Source organism: Rhinopithecus roxellana, chromosome 18 (genome assembly GCF_007565055.1).
Source record: "Rhinopithecus roxellana isolate Shanxi Qingling chromosome 18, ASM756505v1, whole genome shotgun sequence".
NCBI lineage: Eukaryota > Metazoa > Chordata > Mammalia > Primates > Cercopithecidae > Rhinopithecus > Rhinopithecus roxellana.
The window spans coordinates 44,870,272-44,877,388 of NC_044566.1; the positions used below are offsets into that span (position 1 = coordinate 44,870,272).

A 7,117-nucleotide genomic window follows, 5' to 3' on the forward strand; every position below is an offset into this window, starting at 1 on the left:
AGATATTACCTCGCACCTGTCATAATGGCTAAGAACGCTTTTACACTGTTGTTGGGAATGTAACTTAGTATGCAATTATGAAAAATTGCATGGCTGTTCCTCAAGAAAACATAAAATAGAATCCCCATATGATCCAGCAATCTGGGTATTTACTCAAAAAATTGAAATTAGTATGTCAAAGAGATGTCTGCACTCCTATGTTCATTGCAGTACTATTCACTATAGCCAAGTTATGGATCAACCTAAGTGTCGTTCAAGAGACAAATGGATAAAGAAAATGTGGTGCATTTTCTGTGTATGTGTGTCTATTTGCCTTTCTGTGTCTGGCTTATTTAACTTAGCGTGTTTTCCAATTTCATCCATGTTGTCACAAATGACAAAACTTATTTTTTTAAGGCTTAATAGTATTCCGTGTGTGTGAGTGTACAGTGTGTGTGTGGTGTGTGTGTATATCCATATACATGTGTGTATATACATGTACATATATGTGTATATACGCACACACCACACACACACAGTATACGCACACATATATACACATATACATATATGTATATACACATATATATGTATATGTGTGTGTATATGCACACACTGTACACTCACACATACAATGGAATACTATTAAGCCTTAAAAAAATAAGTTTTGTCATTTGTGACAACATGGATGAAATTGGAAAACATGTTAAGTTAAATAAGCCAGACACAGAAAGGCAAATACTGCATGTTCTGTTTTCTTTCTTTTTTTTTTTGAGACGGAGTCTTGCTCTGTCACCCAGGCTGGAGTGCAGTGGCGTGATCTTGACTCACTGCAAGCTCCGCCTCCTGGGTTCACATCATTCTCCTGCCTCAGTCTCCCGAGTAGCTGGGACTACAGGCACCTGCCACCATGCCTGGCCTTGCATTTTTAGTAGAGACAGAGTTTCACCGTGTTAGCCAGGATGGTCTGGATCTCCTGATCTCGTGATATGCCACCTTGGCCTCCCAAAGTGCTGGGATTACAGGCGTGAGCCACCGTGCCCGGCCTGCCTGTTCTTACTTATATGTGGAATCTAGAACAAATGAACTCAAAGAAACAGGGTACAATGGTAATGTGTTAGTCCATTTTCTGTTGCTTATAAGAGAATGCCTAAAATTGGGTAATTTATAAGAAATGAAATTTATTTCTTATAGTTCTGGAGGTTGGAAAGTCCTAGGTTGAGGGACTGCCTCTGGTGAGAGACTGTTTGCTGGTGTGGACTCTCTGAAAGGTACTAAAGCAGCGCAGGGAATTACAGGTGAGGGGGCTGAGTGTGCTAATGTGTAACTCAGGTCTGTCTGCTTCTTCTTATAAAGCCGCCAGTCCCTCCTCCCCATGATAACTCATTTATCCATTAACTCATTAATCCTTGAAAAGATGAACCCATTAATGGGAGCAGAGCCTTCACGATCCAATCACCTGTTAAAGTACCTAGCTCTCAATACTGCCACGTTGGGGATTAAGTTTCAACATGAGCTTTGTGGAGGACATTGAAACCATCGCAGGTGGTGACTACAGGCTGGGAGTTGGAGGAAATGAGGAGATGATGGTCAAAGGGTACAAATCTTCAATTATACAGAAGGAATAAGTATTTTATTTCTTTTAAATATATTAGTCAGCAGGGTGAATATGTTACTGATACACCAGGGGTTCAATCTAGGTCCTGCTGTTCACTGCACAGAAAGTCAATGACTGAGATGATGAGTAATGTCAAGAAAGAAGGCTTTAATCAGGCTTTATCGCTGAAGATATGGGAGATAGTCTCAAATCCATCTCCCTGACCTGCTAAAATTAGGGGCTTATATAGCAGAGAAGAAATGTAACTATGTATAGGAAAACAGGAACTGGAGAGGGGTAAGAAAGCAATCATGATGAATGAGGAGCCTGGTGTTTCATTGTCTGGTTGTGATAATCTGAAGAGTTTCAGTTCTTTGATACTTTTTGAGAGGCCTAGGGGGTCTTCCCCTGAGGAAAGAACTCAGATAAAACAAATGTAGGTTTCAGGCTTTAAGCCCGGAGGGGTCAATTTCTATGTTTATCCCAAACAAACAAACAAATAAACAAACAAACAAAAAACTGTCTATGGGACTATTGGGTTGGCTTTAGTCACCCTTTTCTATGTATCAGTGCCTCAGTCATGGGGAATCTGGTTGTTAATCTTTCTGGCTGCCTCATGCTAAGGAGGGGCATGGATTCAAAGGTTAATCTAATGCTATCATTTTCTTCTGAAACACAATCTCTCTCTCCAGTCCAGTGCTTCCACCAAAGACAAATCTCAGCAGGACCAGTCTGACTGCAAAATAAACTTCAGTCCCATACTCTTGGCCTGATTATCCAGACAAAGTGCAGCAAGAATCATTGTCCAGATAGGCTCTCCTAAATTGGCCTTGCTGGAACCTTTCACAAGGCCATTTCAGTCAAAGTCCTGGAAAAATGACCAGTTCCTCTAATTGTGTTCAGTTCTAAAAACAAACAGGTTCTTGTTGAACTTATGCAAACAAGCACATTGCTGTAAATTAAGAATATTTACACATAATTTACAAATTCTGGAGAAATTAGGCAGAGTAAGAAATATGCCTCAAATTCTGTTTATAACACAATACTGTATTCAATTGTTAAATGCTATAGATAACTCAAAATGAAAAAAAAGTTCTCCAGGCTCTCAAGAATCAGCAATGTTTCAAACAAAAAGCCATAAAAATTATTTCAGTCCCCTATTAGTTCAGTCCATACAATCAACTCCTGTGTCTCTTGAAAGAAGTTCATTTTGGTTGTCAGCTTCTCCTGGGTCTGAAGACAGGGCTTCAACTGTATCAATGTTCAAGATTTAGCAGGGGTCAGTGCCTTTTTCAGACCCATGAGTCAAAACCCTATAACTTAACAGCACAAGGATTAGTTAATAGAATATTTATACTAAAGAAAGTCCCATTATTCTAACATGTCACAAATTAAAACACTGTGATTTGGTGTTCAGTAGTTACTGCCTGTAGCACTTCAAATCATTGTATTAAAGTGATTAGGTTGTTCCTTGCATATAACTAATTAGTAGCATTCTGGTGACAGAATTTTGATCCAAAGCATCAAAAAGTGATAGGTCCTGTGCCAAGCTTATCAAAGTAAGACAACTAACTTTTCTCTCTATCATTAAAAAATGGTAAATGCAAATATAAGTTTTGGAAATTCAATAAGGATAAATAATCTCCTTTTACTTAAATATTATACAACAAAATAGGGACAAAGTAAGAACAAGCACACAATAATTTCTTCACAGCTATTTAAAAGAGCATCATCACACATTTCATTTTTGTATTTGAAATTTTAATTTTAGGCTGCAAAAACAAAAACAAGCAAACAACAAATAACTTGAAAATAGGCTTGTCAAATGATGGAAATTCATCCTTTCCAGGGAAGCAGAAGGTAGACCCCTACCACAGAGAAAAGATGCTTAGTTAATGGAGGTCAAATTTAAAAGTACAGCTAAATTCAGTCTAAATTCTGAAAATCCTGTTCTATTCACCTCACTGTGGTACCAGTAACTATACTAAGTCAGGTTACTTTACGGTTAACTATGTCACCTGTAACAAAATAAGCCATTAACAATCTAATACAGTTACTGGGTGTGCTTATACTGGAAATTCTTAACCATATAGTTGTGTTGCCAATTCTTTTAAAATGATGAATTGTCTTAGTATAAGTCACTGCATTTCTATAACAAAGTAATGAAAGGCACAGCTAATCTGAGTGGACTTAACCCTATTCAACAACCAGCTGAAAAAATACTTTGGTTCTTCAAGAAAAAAATCACAAAAAAGTGTTTCCTTTAACAGTTGTTAATTTTCATAGCTGTACTCCAAGGGCCACATAAAAATATTCCAGAAGAACCAAATTATGTAGCAATGAATGAACATGATGTGTGACAGAATTTGTGCATTCAGCATCTCGGGCAGAAAAACTAGTTAAAATGCCAGGTAGAACAAATTGGTCTTTAAAATATCAGTTTCCTGTCCTTTAAAAAAATTAACCTAGTCTACCAAGAAAATACAAAAACATAAGGCTGTAAGTAAATAAGAGTTGTGTTTAGGGTACTATAGTGCAGGTTATCCTCAAGGCCACATACATCCTGCTTCATTACTGCTTGTGCTCTGCTGGATTTTAATCCTTCTTTGGCTTGTAGTCTGGATTGTTTTCCTCATCTCCTTCTACTTCTCCTTCCTCATCCGCTTCTTCACCTTCTTCATCATAATCATCATCATCTTCAGTAGCTTCCCCAGTAAAGTATAACACTGATCCTCGGATTATACACTCAGGTAAAAAGTGACCAATTTCGAAGTCTGCAGCAAGGATTGCTTCAGCAGCATCATCCAGATCTCCGCTCTCAGAAACTTCAGGAGGGGCAAAAAAAATTAAAGAAAGAGTCATTGGAAACTGTTTTAGTCAGAGTACGAACTGTCCCACGTCCCTTGTCTCTCTGCTTCTTCTTAATGGTTTTCAAAGTGACATTCTTTCCTTTTTCCAATCTATTTGGCACCCTGTAAAACCCATAGTTTCTGGTCCATCAAAATAAAAGGGATCAGAATCATCTGGTTCTGACCTCATCCTATATGTCTTTGTCAGCACTTCATTTTTAAAATATTCATTGGTTTCAAAGTGAAATTCTAAGACAAAACTCGTGGGCTGGCCAGCATCTGAGAACTTCACTTTAATATCTTCCAAGTGCTTCAGAATAGGCTCATCACGTTCCTGAAGCATACTGTTTCCAGAATCGGTGGGTTCTTGGTCTCGCTGACTTCAAGAATGAAGCCGCGGACCCTCGCGGTGAGTGTTACAGTTCTTAAAGATGGTGTGTCCGGAGTTTGTTTCTTCTTCCCGGTGGGTTCATGGTCTGGCTGGCTTCAGGAGTGAAGCTGCAGACCTTGGCGGTGAGAGATACAGCTCTTAAAGGCAGCGCCTCTTGAGTTGTTCCTTCTTCCCGCTGGGTTCGTGGTCTTGCTGGCTTTAGGAGTGAAGCTGCAGACCTTCGCAGTGAGTGTTACAGTTCATAAAGACAGCGTGGACCCAAAAAGTAAGCAGCAGCAAGTTTTATTGCAAAGAGCGAAATAACAAAGCTTCCACAGTGTGGAATTCCAGAGTGCTGATTGGTGCCTTTACAATCCTTGAGCTAGACACAGTGCTAGACAGAAAAGTTCTCCAAGTCCCCACTAGGTTAGCTAGACACAGAGTTAGCTAGATACAGAGTACCAATTGGTGTATTTACGAACCTTGAGCTAGACACAGAGTACTGACTGGTGTATTTACAAACCCTGAGCTAGACACAGAGTGCTGATTGGTGCCTTTACAATCCTTGAGCTAGACACAGAGTGCTAGACGGAAAAGTTCTCCAAGTCCCCAATAGGTTAGCTAGATACAGAGTGCTGATTGGTGCACATACAATCCTCTGGCTAGATATAAAAGTTCTCCAAGTCCCCATCCGTTCAGGGGATCCTGAACGGATCCCCATTCACTCAGTGGATCCTGCACAGGGGCTGCAGGCGGAGCTGCCTGCCAGTCCCCAGCCCGCCTGCACTCCTCAGCCGTTGGGCTGTCCATGGGTCTGGGCGCCATGGGAGCAGCAGCAGCACCTGTCCAGGAGGCTCAGGCCGTGAGGGAGCCCACCGCAGTGCGGGGAGCTCAGAGATGGCGGGCTGCAGGTCCAGAGCCCTGCCCGGCAGGGAGGCAGCTACACCCGGTGAGAATTTGAGTGCAGCGCCAGCGGCCGGCACTGTTGGGGGACCCTGCCCAACCTCTGCAGCTGTTGGCCGGAGTGCTAAGCCCCTCACTGCTCTGGGTCTGCAGCGCTGGCCTGCCGCTCCGTGTGCGGGGCCCTCAGAGACTGCACCCTTGCCCACTGGAACTCGCACTGGCCCCTGAGCGCCATAGGCAGCCCGGGTTCCCACAGGCGCCTCTCCCTCCACACCTTCCGGCAAGCAGAGGGAGGAGACTCCAGCCTCAGCCAGCCCAGAGAGGGGCTCCCACAGTGCCGCTGCAGGTTGAAGGGCTCCTCAAGCACTACCAGAGTGGACGACGAGGCTGAGGAGGCACTGAGAGTGAGGGCTGCTAGCATATTGTCACCTCTCAATATCACTGAGCAAGTCAACATTCTTAAAAACAATTAACCAAAATTCAGGCATTCCTTTGGCATCTTCTTTTTCTTCATCTTTTTTCTCATCTTCAATCTTGGCCTTTTCTTTCAACTCCTCTGAGATCTCATGTTATTCATCTGGTTTCCATTCACTTCTTCTGTAGGTTCATAAATTGCATTAATAATCTCAAACCACTTATCAAATAGAGGCTGACAGAGAACGGCATACTTCCTTTCAAGATTGTGAACTTCCTCATAGAATTGGGCTTCTATATGTGCACATTTAACTTACAGGTTTTTGAGAGCATTCACTTGTCTTTTAACTACCCGAGGCAGGCTTTCAGTGTATCCTGTTGGATACATTGTTGGTGTTTCTATTATACCATCAAGTCTTTCTTGAAGAGCTGAAGAATCTGAGGATTTTGCATCATCTGAAAGGTTAGCTGATGTGCTTTGATTTTTGTTTCTTCACCAGTTTCTTCTTCTTCTACTTTTTTAACATCATCCAAATCTTGATCAAGTTCAGACGGTTCTTTGTTGTCAATGTCTGCCATGTTGTAAGAACTCCAAATATCAGCAGCTAGTATGGGGAGCCAGGTGGCCAGAGCTGCACAGGCGTTAACTCAGGGTGGCAGTGGTGGCTCCACGAGCAGATGGCACTAAAAAAGCCATCACACATTTTCAAGATCAGTTTCTAGATACGGTAGTGACAACTGATTAGGTAACTTTCATCACTAACATTTTCAAATATAGTAAATAATAATCCATTGCACATTTCTAAATCACTGAAAGTTTCAAGTGTTCTCACCACAAAACATAAGTATTTGAGGTCATGAATATGTTAATTAGGTTGATTTATTTCACACTCTATTCATAAATCATAGCATCACATTGTACTCCATAAATATATACAACTATAATTTGTTAAACTACAATAAAAATAAAGATTAAAAAAATCAACCTGTGTTTTAAGGTCATAT

The 7,117-nt window shown here is 41.2% G+C and overlaps 1 pseudogene; it reads right to left on the reverse strand.

Moving 5' to 3' along the window:
- Window positions 1–4,147: 4,147 nt before the first annotated feature.
- Window positions 4,148–6,706, reverse strand: LOC104672484 (annotated as a pseudogene).
- Window positions 6,707–7,117: the final 411 nt, after the last annotated feature.